Raw genomic sequence first — 15,102 nt, forward strand, 5'->3', positions numbered from 1 at the left:
CAAAATATATAAAGAACTCCTACAACGCAACACCAAAAAAAACAAACAATCTAATTAAATAATGAGAAGAAGACTTCAAAAGACATTTTTTTCAAAGAAGACGTATAGACAGCTAATAGACATGTGAAAAGATGCTCAACACCATGACTCATCAGGGAAAAGCAAATCAAAACCACAATGAGATATCACCTCACCTGTCAGAATGGCTAGTAAAAAAAAGAAAAGAAATAACAAGCATTGGCAAGGACAGCATGTGGAGAAAAGGGAACCCTCATGCACTGTTGGTAGGAATGTAAACACAGCCACCATGGAGAACAGTATGAGGGATACTTTAAAAATTAAGAATAAAAACTACCATATGATCTAGCAATTCCACTTCTGAGTATTTATCCAAAGACCAAAACGCTAATTTGAAAAGATATGTGCAACCCCACGTTCACAGCAGTATCATTCATAATAGCCAAGACATAAAAACAACCTAAGTGGCTATCAATGGATGAATACATAAAGAAGTTGTGGTATACACACACACACACACACACACACACACACACACACACACACAATGGAATATTATTCAGCTATAAAACACAAGGAAACCCTACTATTTGTGACAATATGGATGGACCCTAAAGACATTATCCTTTTTTTTTTTTAAAGATTTTATTTATTTATTTGACAGAGAGAGAGATCACAAGTAGGCAGAGAGGCAGGCAGAGAGAGAGGAGGAAGCAGGCTCCCTGCGGAGCAGAGAGTCTGATGCGGGGCTCGATCCCAGGACCCTGAGACCATGACCTGAGCCGAAGACAGCGGCTTAATCCACTGAGCCACCCAGGCGCCCCCTAAAGACATTATCCTAAGTGAAATAAGTGACACAGAGAAAGACAAATACTGTACGATCCTACTTATATGTGTAATCTTAAAAACAAAACAAAACCAAACCCATAAAAAAAAGATTAAAAAAGATCAGTCTTGTGGCTACCAGAGACAGAGGGTAGGGAGAGGGGGAACTGGAGGAAGGTAGTCAAAAGATGCAAACTTCCAGTTACAGGATAAAGAAGATAAATAAGGGATATAGGGACACGTGGGTGGCTCAGTCGGTTAAGCCACTGCCTTCAGTTCAGGTCATGATCCCAGGGTTGGGATTGTGTCCCGCATCAGGCTCCTTGCTCCTCGAGGAGCCTGCTTCTCTCTCCGCCTCTGCCTGCCACACTGCCTGCTTGTGTGCACTCTCTCTCTCTCTCTGACAAATAAACAAATAAAATCTTAAAAAAAAAAATAAGGGATGTAATGTACAATAGGAGAATTTAGCTAACACCACTGTATAATATACAGGAAAGCTATGAAAGAGAGTTCAATCCTAAGAGTTCTCATCACGAGGAGAAAAAATTTTTTCCTTTCTTCCTTTTTTCCTTTTACTGTATCTATTTGAAAAGATGGATGTGAGCTGAATCTCTTCGCTATATACGTAAATTAAACCATCATTCTGTATGCCTTAAACATCATAGTAACTACCTGGAGGCTCGAAAATTGAGCATAAGCAGACATATTATAGAAGGGAGTCAAAACTTGGAGAAACACCCACAGAAGGAGTTTCAAGTTGACTTTTCTCCTTTTTCTTTCAGGCTTTCACAGGGATGTACAGGGGAGAAGCTAGATAGACGACCAAAACTTCAATAGAAACTTCACCTTTCTGTAGACAGAAACCAGGAAAAGGGGCTTCTGCTGGTCAGAGAACATAGAGAGAATCCTGGACAAACCAGGAGAAAGTGTTCCCCTAATTCTGTATATAACAGTTGCACAATTCTCAGACTTATGCCTGAGCTAAGCAAATATGGAACAGAGATATGAGCAGCAAAGCAAAAGCTTTAGGAACCCAGTGGATATTTGGTGGGGGTTTTGTGTATCTGTGTGTGTGTGGTTTTTTTTGTTGTTGTTTGTTTGTTTGTTTGAGAGGAAGAGAGAGAGAGAGAGCGGGGGTGGGGGGGCAGAGAGGGAGGGAAAAAGAATCTGAAGCAGACTCCATGCTGATCGAGGAGCCCCACATGGGGCTCCATCACACAAACCTGAGATCATGACCTGAGCCAAAACCCAGAAGTCAGACCCTTAACCAACTGAGCCACCCAGGTGCCCCCAAATGGATATATGAACCACAGCCCAAGTCTTGACTAACCCTTGAGTGGTACATGTGTGGACCACATCCAAAGCAGCACAGAAAGTCTCTGAGAACTGAACTGGTATTGGAACCACAAGTAAAATATATATTATGTAAAGCAAAAAAAAAAAAAAAAAAAAAAAAAAAAAAAATCCCACTATATGGGCTTAAGAGCAGAATGGACTGACACAGAAGTCAGTAAACCTAAAGATAGAACAGTAGAAACTATTAAGTAAGAAGAAGGGGAAAAAAAAGGGAGAAATCAAATAAGGTTTTGGGAAAGAGTGGGACAATATCAAAAAGCCTAACATCCGTGTAACTGCAGTCCAAGAAAAGGGAGAAGAAAGAACGTGGAGCAGAAAAAATTTTGCAAAAAAGAACGGCCAAAAACTCTCAAATTTAGTGAGAGTCAAAAAGCTCAGTCAAAAAGCTCAGCAAGGGGCGCCTGGGTGGCTCAGTGGATTAAGCCTCTGCCTTCGGCTCAGGTCATGATCTCAGGGTCCTGGGATCGAGCCCCGCATCGGGCTCTCTGCTCAGCAGGGAGCCTGCTTTCCCCTCTCTCTCTGCCTGCCTCTCTGTCTACTTGTGATCTCTCTCTGTCAAATAAATAAATAAAATCTTTAAAAAAAAAAAAAAAAAGCTCAGCAAATCCCAAACAGGATGAACTCACAGAAAAACCACACCTAGACATATCATAATCAAACTGCTAAAAGGCAAAGATAAGGGAAAAAACCTAAAAGAGCCTACAGAAAAATAGCATATTATAAACAAGGAAAAAAACGATTAAAATGACAACAGACTTATTTTCAGAAACCACAGAGACCAGAAAAAGGGGAATAACATTTTCAAAATACTTAAAGACTTGCGGCACCTGGGTGGCTTAGTCGTTAAGCCTCTGCCTTTGGCTCAGGTCATGATCTCAGGATCTTGGGATCGAGCCCCAGATTGGGTTCCCTGCTCAGCGAGGAGCATGCTTCTCCCTCTCCCACTCCCCCTGCTTGTGTTCACTCTCTTGCTGTGTCTCCTCTCTCTGTCAAATAAATAAATAAAACCTTAAAAAAATACTTAAAGATAAGAACCTATCAACTCAAAATTCTAAATCCAGCAAAAATACCTGAGAAATGACGGAAAATTTTTAAATCTTACCACCAGAAGTCCTGCTCTAAAAGAAATGCTTTTAGAGCATTTCTTTAGAAGGAAATTTCTTTAGAAGGAAATTAGAATCTTCTGGAATAAAAAGAGCAATGGAAATAGAAATATCTAGGTAAATATAAAAAAATTTTTCTCTCTGAAATTCTTTAGAATATGGATGATAGCCCATATTCTTTTTTTTTTTTTAAGATTTTATTTATTTATTTGACAGAGAGAGATCACAAGTAGGGAGAGAGGCAAGGAGAGAGAGAGAGGAGGAAGCAGGCTCCCCGCCGAGCAGAGAGCCCAATGTGGGACTCGATCCCAGGACCCTGAGATCATGACCCGAGCCAAAGGCAGAGGCTTAACCCCCTGAGCCACCCAGGCGCCCCGACAGCCCATATTCATAGGCAAAATTTATGGCAGTGTCTGGTAGAGTTTTCAATGTATATAGATGTAGTACATACAACTATAACATCAAAGTAAGTGTGGGGGTTGGTGATTATGGGACACTATCTAGTAGAAAACTGTTATATTTTATTGAAGTGATACTACACTGGGGTGCCTGGGTTGCTCAGCCAGTTAAACATCTGACTCTTGAGCTCAGCTCAGGTCTTGATCTCAGGGTCATGAGTTCAAGCCCCACACGGGGCTGCATGATGGACGATAGGCATTGATCTTAAACTTTAAAAAAAAGGTGAAGTGATACAACACTAACTGTAAGTAGCCTAGGAAAGGTATAATGTATAATATAACCCTAGACCTGCTAAAAATACACAAAGAAATATAGCCAAAGCCAACTGGAATATTATATGTATATGAATCATATATGTATATGGTATATGTATATGGTTTAAATACTGAATGAGAGAAAAAGACTGTCACACTGGATAACAAACAAGACCTAACTACAAGCTCTGTACAAGTCAGCCACTTTAGGGGCCTTGGGTGGCTCACTCAATTAAGCAAACAAATCTTGATCTCAGTTCAGGTCTTCATCTTAGAGTCGTGAGTTCAAGCCCAGCACTGGGCTCCATGATGGGCGTGGAGCCTACTTTAAAACAACAACAAAAAAAATCCACTTTAAATATAAAAATATAGATAAGTTAATAGTTAGGGTAGAAAAAGATAAACACATAAACACTCATTAAAAAAGAAAAACCAGCGGTGACCAGCTGGCTCAGTCGGTAGAGGATGCAACTCTTGATCTCAGGGTTGTGGGTTTCAGTCCCACATCGGGTATAGAGATTAAAGATAAAATCTTTGAGAAAGCGGGAAAAAGAGAAAAACCACAATGGCTGTATTAATATCAGACCAAACAGACCTCAGAAAAGGAATATTACCAGAGATAAAGTAGGACATTACACAAGGATAAAAGGGTTAACTCACCAAAATACGATAACCCTAAATGTGTACACATGTGACAGCAAAGCTACAAAATATATAAACCAAAAAGTGAAAGAACTAAAAAAATAGATAAACTTACAATTATAGTTAGAGATTTTAACAGTCCTCTCTGTCCCTTTAGAACAAGTAGAAAGAAAAATACGTGAAAACAGAGACCATATCAAACAACTTGACCAAACTGAAACTCAAAGAACAGTCTACTCCAAGAGCAGAATCAAGTGCAGAAGAGTTGTTTACCAGGATGGACCGTATTCTGGGCCATAAAACAAGTCTCAGTAAATTTCAAAGGACTGAGATCATATTAAGAATATCCTTGGACCAAAACAGAATTAAACTTAATATTACTACCCGAAAGATATCTGAAAAAATTTTAAAATCCCCAAACTGGGGCACCTGGTTGGCTCAGTCAGTTAAGTGTCTGCCTTGGACTTGGATTGTGATCCCAGGGTCCAGGGATCAAGCCCCGTGTTGGGCTTCCTGCTCAGCGGGGAAAATGCTCCTCCCTCTCCCTCTGCTGCTCCCCACCCCCAACTTATGCTCTCTGTCAAATAAATGAATAAAATCCTTAAAATAATTAAAATAAAATAAAAATCCCCAAATATTTGGAAATTAAACACAATAGTCCTAATAATCCAAAGGTCAAAGAAGAAATCACAAAGGAAATCAGAAAATATGTTGAACCCGAATGACAATGTAAACACAACAAATGAAAATGTTTGAGATGCAACTAAAGTACTATTTAAAGGGAAATTTATAGGACTAAGCATTTATACTAGAAAAAAAAAAGTCTCATATCAGTGACCTAAACTTTTATCCTAAGAAACTAGCAAAACTCGAAGCAAGGGATGCCTGCGTGGCTCAGTCAGTTAGGCGGCTGCCTTCGACTCAGGTCAGGATCCCGGCATCACGCTGGGAGTACCACATCAGGCTCCTTGCTCCGTGGAGAGCCTGCTTCTCCCTCTGCCTCTGCCTGCCACTCTGCCTGCTTGTACTCTCTATCTCTCTGACCAATAAATAAATAAAATCTTAAAAAACAAACAAAAGAAAAACTCAAAGCAAGCAACAAGAAGGAAATTAAGAGCAGGAATCTGTGAAATGGAAAACTAAAAAACGAGAGAGACAAAAATAAAACCCACTATGAAACCAAAAGCTAGTTCTCTGGGGGGGGAAAAAGGTCAATAATCCTGAAAAACATGTAGCCAGACTGATCAAGAAAAAGAGAAGACACAAATTATCAAAATCAGGAATGAGAGAAAGGAAATTAGTACAGACTCTACAGGCACGAAAAATTAATATTACAAACCACTATATGCCCATAAAACTTACAACTTAATGAAATAAGACAAATTCCTTGAAAGACACAATCTTCCCAAAGTCACTCTGAAGAAATACAAGAATTCGTTATATTATTATAGAGTCTATATTATTACAGAGATCTATTAAACAAATTGGGTTTATAGTTTAAAACCTGCCAAGAAAGTAAATTCCAGGCCCAGCTTGCTTCACCGACAAATTCTACCAAATATTTAAGGAAAAAAATAATACCACTTCTAAACAAATTCTTCCAGAAAATAGATGAGAGGGGCGCCTGGGTGGCTCAGTGGATTAAGCCGCTGCCTTTGGCTCAGGTCATGATCTCAGGGTCCTGGGATGGAGCCCCGCATCGGGCTCTCTGCTCCGCAGGGAGCCTGCTTCCTCCTCTCTCTCTGCCTGCCTCTCTGCCTACTTGTAATCTCTCTCTCTGTCAAACAAATAAATAAAATCTTAAAAAAAAAAAAAAAAAGAAAATAGATGAGAGAATTTTATGAAGTCAATATTACCTGATACTAAACCCAGAAAAATGACATTATAAGAAAATAAAATTACAGACCAATATCCCTCATGAATATGGGCAAATCAAATCCAGCAGCACATAAAAATGATACTAAGTTTAAAAAAAAAAAGATAGGGGTGCCTGGGTGGCTCAGTTGGTTAAGCATCTGCCTTTGGCTCAGGTCATGATCCCAGGATTCTAGGATTGAGCCTTGCTTGGGCTCCCTGCTCAGCAGGGGTGTCTGCTTCTCCCTCTCCCTCTACCACTCTTGCTCTCTCTCATGCACTTTCTCAAATAAATAAAATCTTTTAAAAAATTTAAAAATTAAAAAAACAATAATAAGTTACAATCATGTGAGGTTGGTTCAACATTAAAAAATTAATCAATCACGAGGCGCCTATCGGGCTCCATCATTCAAGTGTCTGGCTTTGGCTCAGGTCATGATTCTAAGGACCTGGGATCGAGCCCCACATCCAGAGCCTGGTCTCTCTCTGCCTGCTTGTGCTCTTTCTCTCTCTGTCAAATAAATAAAATCTTAAAAAAAAAAACAAAAAATTGCTCACTGTATCAACAGTCTATAGTAGGAAAACCATGTTATCATCTCAATAAATGCTAAAACTTTTAAGATTTAATTTACTTATTTTATGAGAAACAGAGAGAACACACATGTGAGTGGGGACAGCAGCAGAAGGAGAAGGAAGAATCCCAAGGAGACTCCACATTGAGTTGGAGCTGAACATTAGGCTTGACTTCATGACCCTGAGATCATGACTTGAGCCAAAACCAAAAGCTGGATGGTCAACTGACTGAGTCACCCAGGTGCCCCATGTTAAATTTTTAAAAAAGATTTATTTACTTATTCGAGAGAGGGAGAAAGAGAGAGCATGAGCAGGATCGGGGCAGAGGGAGAGGGAGAAGCAGGCTCCTCACTGAGCAGGGAGCCCCATAGGGCTCGATCCCAAGACCCTGAGATCATGACTTGAGCCGAAATCAAGAGTCAGATACTTAACTGACTGAGACATCCAAGCACTCTATGCTAAAATTTTAAAACAGAATCTGACATTCATTAATGAGAATAACTTTCAGGAAACTAGAAACAAAAGGGAATATCTTCAGCTTGATAAAGGGTATCTATGAAAAAACCTATTGCTAACATCACACTTAATGAAGTACTGAATCCTTATGATCTTAAGATTGGAAAAAAGATAATTATATCCATTCCCACCACTCTGAATTAATATACTACTAGAGGTCCTAACTAGTGAAATAAGACAAGAATTAAAAGGCCTATAGATTAGAATGAAAGGAATAAAACGCTTTTATTCCCAAACTACATAGCTGTTCACAAAGAAAATTCTATTGAGATTATAATTCACTAAATCTAATAAGTGAGTTTAGCAAAATGACAAATTTGGAAATTAATAGTCTTTCTATATATTAACAATGAGAAAATAATAATTGAAATTCTAAAAAATACCATTTACAATAGCACCAAATTCCACGAAATATTTTAAGATAAATTTAATAAAATATGTACAATATGTTTGATGAAAAAAATCAAAGACTTCAACAAATGTTTATGGGCTCTAAGATGTTATTACTAAGATGTCAATTTTTCCCTAAATGATCTATAGGTTCATCATAATATTTTTTTTTTTTTAAGATTTATTTTTTTGACAGATAGAGATTACAAGTAGGCAGAGAGGCAGGCAGGGAGAGAGAGAGAGAGGAGGAAGCAGGCAGGCTCCCAGCCAAGCAGAGAGCCCGATGCGGGGCTCGATCCCAGGACCCTGGGATCATGACCTGAGCCGAAGGCAGAGGCTTTAACCCGCTGAGCCACCCAGGCGCCCCTCATCATAATATTTTTTAAAAAAAGATATTTATTAGAGTACCTGGGTGGCACAGTCATTAAGTGTCTGCCTTTGGCTCAGGTCATGATCCCAGGGTCCTGCCCCACCCGCATCAGGCTGCCTGCTCAGCAGAAGGCCTGCTTTTCCCTCTCCCACTCCCCTTGCTTGTGTTCCTTCTCTCACTGTGTCTCTTTGTCAAATAAATAAATAGAATCTTTTTAAAAAAAAGATATTTATTTATTTATTTGAAAGAGAGAGAAAGAGGGAGGGAGAGAGCACAAGCAGGGGGAGTGGCAGAGGAAGAGGAAGAAGCAGACTTTGCTGAGCAGGGAGCCCAGTAGGCTCAATCCCATGACTCTGAAATCATGACCCAAGCCCAAGGCAGACACTCAATCAACTGAGCCACCCAGGTGCCCCTAGATTCATCATAATCTTAATCAAAATTTCAGTGGGGTTTTAACACAAACATATTTAAATTTATATGAAAAAACAGCCAAAATAATTTTGATACATAAGAACAAAGTTGAGGAGCACCTAGCTGGCTCACACAGTAGAGCATGGGGCTCTTATCTCAGGACTGTGAGTTCAAGTCCCACACTAGGTATAGAGAATGCTTAAAAATAAAACCTTAAACTTGGGGCGCCTGGGTGGCTCAGTGGGTTAAAGACTCTGCCTTCGGCTCAGGTCATGATCCCAGGGTCCTCGGATGGAGCCCCGCATCAGGCTCTCTGCTCAGCGGGAAGCCTGCTTCCTCCTCTCTCTCTACCTGCCTCTCTGCCTACGAGTGATCTCTGTTAAATAAATAAAAATTTTAAAATCTTAAAAAAAAAAAAACTAAACCTTAAGAAAAATCTTGGGATGCCTAGGTGGCTCAAAAGGTTAGGCAACCAGCTCTTGAATTCAGCACAAATCATGATCTCAGGGTTGTGAGATTGAGCCCTGCATTGGGATCTGTGCTCAGCGAGGAGTCTGCTTCTCTCCTTCTCCTTCTCCCTCCCTTTGCCCCTCCTCCTACTTGCACTCTCTCTTTTTCTCTAAAACAAAACAAAAACACTTAAAATCGTACCAAAAAAAAAAAAAGTTGACTCACATGATCCACTTTTAAAACTTACTTTTTTTTTTTTAAGATTTTATTTATTTGACAGAAGGAGACACAGTGAGAGAGGGAACACAAGCAGGGGGGAGTGGGAGGGAGAAGCATGCTCCTTGCTGAGCAGGGAGCCCGATGCAGGGCTCGACCCCAGAACCCTGGGATCATGACCTGAGCCAAAGGCAGATGTTTAATGAATTAGCCACCCAGGCACCCCATAGAGAAAGATTTCTTAGATGCTACACAAAAAGCATAAACTCATTAAAAAAAAAATTAATGAACTGTATTTATCAAAATTTAAAACTTCTTCAACAGTTTGGAACTGAGTCCAAGAAAAATGGAAATCTGCTAGCTGGGTTATAACAAAAATCTTTCCCTAATTGGTGGATGAGACTGAAAAATAAAATGGGGCACCTGGGTGGCTCAGTTGGTCAAGGGTCCGACTCTTGGCTTCAGCTCAGGTCATGACCTCAGGGTTGTGAGATCAAGCCCCACATCGGGCTCCATACTTAGTATGGTGTCTACTTAAGACTATCTTCTTTCCCTGCCCTCTCCCTTCCCTTTTACTCCTCCTCCTGCCCAAGCTCATGCATGCTCTCTCTCTCTCACTCTCTCAAATAAATAAATAAAATCTTTAAAAAAAAAGGAAAAACAAACAAAAATGTCTTCAAAAGACATTGTTAAGAAAATAAAAATACAGGGATGCCTGCATGGCTCAGTGGGTTAAGCGTCTGCCTTCGGCTCAGGACATGATCCCAGGGTCCTAAGAGTGAGTCCCGCATCAGGTTCCCTGCTCAGAGGGGAGCATGCTTCTCCCTCTGCGTGTGCCGCTCCTGCTCATGCTCTCTCTCTGACAAATAAATAAACAAAATCTTAAGAAAGAATGAGAGAGAGAGAGAAAGGAAGGAAGGAAGGAAGGAAAAAGGAAAGAAAGAAAGAAGAAAAGGGAAAATGAAAATACAAGCTAAGATCAGGGAGAAATATTTGCAGAACATGTAACTGAAAATGTACTAGTATAGAGGCGCCTGGGTGGCTCAGTGGGTTAAAGCCTCTGCCTTCCGCTGGCTCAGGTCATGATCCCAGGGTCCTGGGATTGAGCCCCGCATCTCACTGGGCTCTCTGCTCAGCGGGGAACCTGCTTCCCTTCCTCTCTCTCTGCCTGCCTCTCTGCCTACCTGGGATCTCTGTCAAATAAATAAAATCTTTAAGAAAAAAGAAAAAGTACTAGTGTATAAAATATACAAAGAAACCTCACATCTCAAAAACAAAAAAAAATAAATAAAAATATAACCAATTCTCCTTATAGGAGAACTCTAAATAATCTATGTAGATACTCTCCCCTAAAGGAGGTGGAGCTTAACCTCCCCACTCCACTACCAACTTCAGTGCTTACTGCATTTAGTGACTTGCTTCCAAAGAACAAAGTTTGGAAAGGGAGGAAAAATCACAACTCTGCTGTGGAGAAACTTCGCAAACACCATTCTAACCAAGTGATAAAGGTTAGTATCACCAGTGATAATTCATGTTGACAGCATACACACAAATGTTTGACTTTGTAGCACTCTTCTGAAAACCCAGAACCCCAGTCCAACTTTGAGTAAATCATGAGTCATTTCAAAATTAAGGAAGCTTCTCCTGAAAACTGTCAAGGTCATGAAAAACATTAAGAAACTGTCAGACAAGAGACTAAAGAGATATTAGAACTACATGTAACATGGGTGGGATCCTGGAATACAGAAAGGACATTAGCCACCCAATGAGTAGAATCTACAAATGAGTAGAATCTACAAATAAAGTCTAGAGCTTAATATGTGTATGTGTGGTAGGAAAAAATATGTATCATAAAATTTACTGTTTTAGCCATTTTTAAGTGTATTGTTCAAAAGTTAAGTATGTTTACATTGTTGCATAACAGATCTCCAGAACCTTTTTATCTTGCAGAACTGAAGCTCTATACCTATTAAAAAAACTCCCTTTGTACCCTTCCCCTCATCCCTTGGTAACCACCATTCTATTTTCTGTATCTACAAATTTCACTACTTTAGATACCTCACATAAGTGGGACCATACAATATTGTCCTTTTGCGGACTGGTTTATTTCACTTAGCATGATGTTCTCAATGTTCATCCACACTGGAGCATAACAGATTTCCTTCCTTTTTAAGGCTGCATAGTATTCCATTAAATGTATATACCACATTTTATTTATCCATTCATCCATTAATGGACATTTGGGTTGCTTTAACCTCTTGGCTACTGTGAACAGTGCTGCTATGAACATGGGTATGCAATGCTTTTTTTAATGGGCAAAAGATCTTCAAAACCAAAGATGGCAAATAAGAAGAGGAAAGATGTTCAACATCATTATTCATTAGGGAAATACAAAATTAAAATCGTAATGAGATATTGTGACACACCTATAAGAAGCCGAAAACAGGGGTGCGTGGGTGGCTCAGTGGATTAAGTCTCTGCCTTCGGCTCAGGTCATGGTCTCAGGGTCCTGGGATAGAGCCCCACATCGGGTTCTCTGCTCAGCAGGAGCCTGCTTCCCCTTCTCTCTCTCTCTGCCTGCCTCTCTGCCTACTTGTGATTTCTGTCAGTCAAATAAATAAATAAAATCGTTAAAAAAAAAGGAAGAAGAAGCCAAAAACAAACAAACCAACCAACAAACCAGTGCTGGCTAGGATTTGGAGGGACTACAACTCTTATATATTGCTGAAGGAAATGTAAAATAGTACATCTCTTTGGAAAACAGTTTGGTGTTTTTCTTAATAAGGAACATCTTAACCATGATAGCCAAAAACCCATTCATAGGTATGTAACCAAGTGAAATGAAAGCCTGTGTTCACATAAAACCTTATACAATGATGTTAACAGGGGCTTCACTCACAATCGTTAAAAACTGGAAACCTCGGGGGCCCTGGGTGGCTCAGTCATTTAGCATCTGCATTCAGCTCAGGTCATGATCTGGGATTGAGCCCTGCATCAGGTTCCCTGCTCTGCAGGAAGCCTGCTTCTCCCTCTCCCACTCCCCCTGCTTGTGTTCCCTCTCTCACTGTTTCTCTGTCAAATAAATAAATAAATCTTTAAAAAACTCAAAAAACTAGAAACCTCCCAAATGTCCTACAACTGAGAAGTGGATAAACTAACCTGGCATAGTCCTACAATGGGATAGTATTTCACAATAAAAAGGAATAAACAGGGGTGTCTAGGTGGCTCAGTAAGTTAAGCATCTGCCTTTGGCTGAGGTCATGACCCCAGGGTCCTGGAATCGAGTCCCACATCAGGCTCTGTGCTCTTGTTCTCTCCTGCTCTCTCACTCTCAAATAAATAAAATCTTTTCTTTTTTTAAAGGAATAAACTACTGATACATGCATCAACATGGATGAATTTCAAATAAGTAACTATGTAAAAGAAGTCAGACTCAAAAGACTACACAATTTCACTTTTGGGTTTTAAAAAAAAAAAAAAAACAGAAAACAAAAAACAAAAAAACCAAAACTATGAAAAAAAGGAAAACTCTGAGGCCAGGGAACAGATTCGTGGCTGCTGAGGGTTTAGGGTGAGTGAAGGAGTTGACCTCACAAGAGCACAAGAGACATTCTGGGATGATGAAACTCTTTTATATCTTGATTCTTTGGTGATAATTATACTTCTATACACATTTGTCAAAACTCAGAACCGTACATTAAAAAGGGTAAATTTTATCATACATGTAAATTAAACCTTTAAAAACTTGACTTAAAACCTAAATGTTTTAGGGTACCCGGGTGGCTCAGTTGGTTAAGCATCTGCCTTTGGCTCAGGTCATGATCCCAGGGTCCTGGGAACAAGTCTTGCATCGGGCTCCCTGCTTAGTGGGGAGTTTGCTTCACCCTCTACCCTTCTCCCCTGCTCCTGATCTCTCTCTCTCTCTCTCACTCTCCCTCAAACACATAAATAAAATCTAAAAAAAAAAAAAAAAAACAATACCTAAATGTTTTTTCATCATCCTTTGTTCAAAACGGAAAGCATTGAAACATGCTGTTTGTTCTGTTTCATTTAGGGATATTTTTCATTTCCCTATTTGTGATCTCCTGGTTCACATTTTAATTCCCTTGGCAGATTTGAGCATGCCCAGATATCCTCTCTTATCTTGTTGCTGTAGCTACAAGGGCTTACCTTATTTGACTGTGCCCATGGCCCAGTTGAGTAGGTATGTCAGGCTTCTATAAAATATCTCTCCCACTTCAACTTTCCTTCCTTTCCTCATTGAAAGATAACTTTATTCATCTTTTAATGGATGCTAAGGCCTCTAGGGCCGCTCTTCACCCTTGGAAAATTCTACATTCTCAAAAACAAGGATTTTGGTAAAGTTGGGTGGACACAAACCATATAAGGAACACTGAGCACATTTGGCAATAGGAAGTCTGCTAAAGGGTTCTCATGGAAGACTTCTTAGCTCCTAAAAAAAAGACGATGTGTCTTAATATGACAACTGGAACTTGTTATTCTCAAGGGAGCTGGCCTGATGCTAAAGCTATTATACTAAGAAAGCTATTATATTAAGAGAGAGAGAAACAGAAAACACCTGGGTCCTTGCAACACTGCTGAGTATCAGATCACATCCTTCTGGAATTGTCATTCCTTAGAATTCTTGCAAAGTGAAATAATTTTCCTATTGTTCAAGGTAGTTTAAGTCAGAGGTTTCTCATACCTGCAGGTGAAAACATCCTACTAATAGAAGGCCCTACTCCCACTGCCTAAAATGTCATAGCAAAGCTATCCATGGCTGTTAAAGTTTTCCTCTAGTGCTCTAAAAAAGAAAATTAGAAAAAAATTTTGTCTTCCTAGGCGATTCTTTTCTACTGTTTGCACCTACTCTTTCTCCTAGTACTTATTCCAAATCCCCTCCAGTTTTCACATGATATGGGAGAGAGTTTTCACAAATAGTCCCAACAAAAAGGATATGGCAAACTAATCTTCAGGAACAGGAAGTGGACCGGTGGTTGCCCAGAGATAGAAAGCAAGGGATAGAAGTGCTAAGAGGCGGTAGGAGGGATATAAAGGGATAAAGGAAACCTTTGGTAGGTGATAGATATGTTCATTATCTTGATTGTAATGAAAGCTTCGTGTATATAAATGTATGTCAAAACTTATCAAAAATTGTACACTTTAAACAAGTGCAGTTTATTATATATCAATTATACCTCAATAAAGCTAGTAAGTGAGGGAGTTTTTTTTTAATAGTTTTAGTGAGGGGTCTTGTGTTTCTGTGCAATCTATAGAAACCTTTCCTGACCTTTCAAATTCCAGATGGGTTTATAGACTCTTCACTCAAATTTACAGGGATACAAGTCCTCCTTCAGAAATAAGTTATATTTACTATGACCACAGAGTAAATTTTCATTAAGCCAATCACCAAAAGGCTTGGAAGAAAGATTTTTATCTACTGCCCACTTCTTCTGGTAGGTTATGCTAAAAATACATAGGTACATTAAAACTCTTTAAAATCCTGTACCTCTCAAATCACACAATGTTCCTTTGGGATCCAAGCTCTTCTATTTGCTGCTGTCAATCTCCACCTACTCTTTCACTCCCATCTCACTGGCAGTCACTAAATCCACAAGCCTCCCTACTTTCTCTCTCTCACACAAACATAAGGGCCACAGGGATG

The 15,102-nt window shown here is 39.6% G+C and overlaps 1 protein-coding gene across 5 annotated transcripts in view; it reads right to left on the minus strand.

Annotated features, from left to right (window-relative positions):
* Positions 1 to 15,102, minus strand: part of ARMH3 (armadillo like helical domain containing 3) — a 182,846-nt gene that overhangs the window by 87,532 nt on the left and 80,212 nt on the right. The window lies entirely within an intron of this gene.

The sequence above is a fragment of the Meles meles genome, chromosome 13 (assembly GCF_922984935.1).
Source record: "Meles meles chromosome 13, mMelMel3.1 paternal haplotype, whole genome shotgun sequence".
Lineage (NCBI taxonomy): Eukaryota > Metazoa > Chordata > Mammalia > Carnivora > Mustelidae > Meles > Meles meles.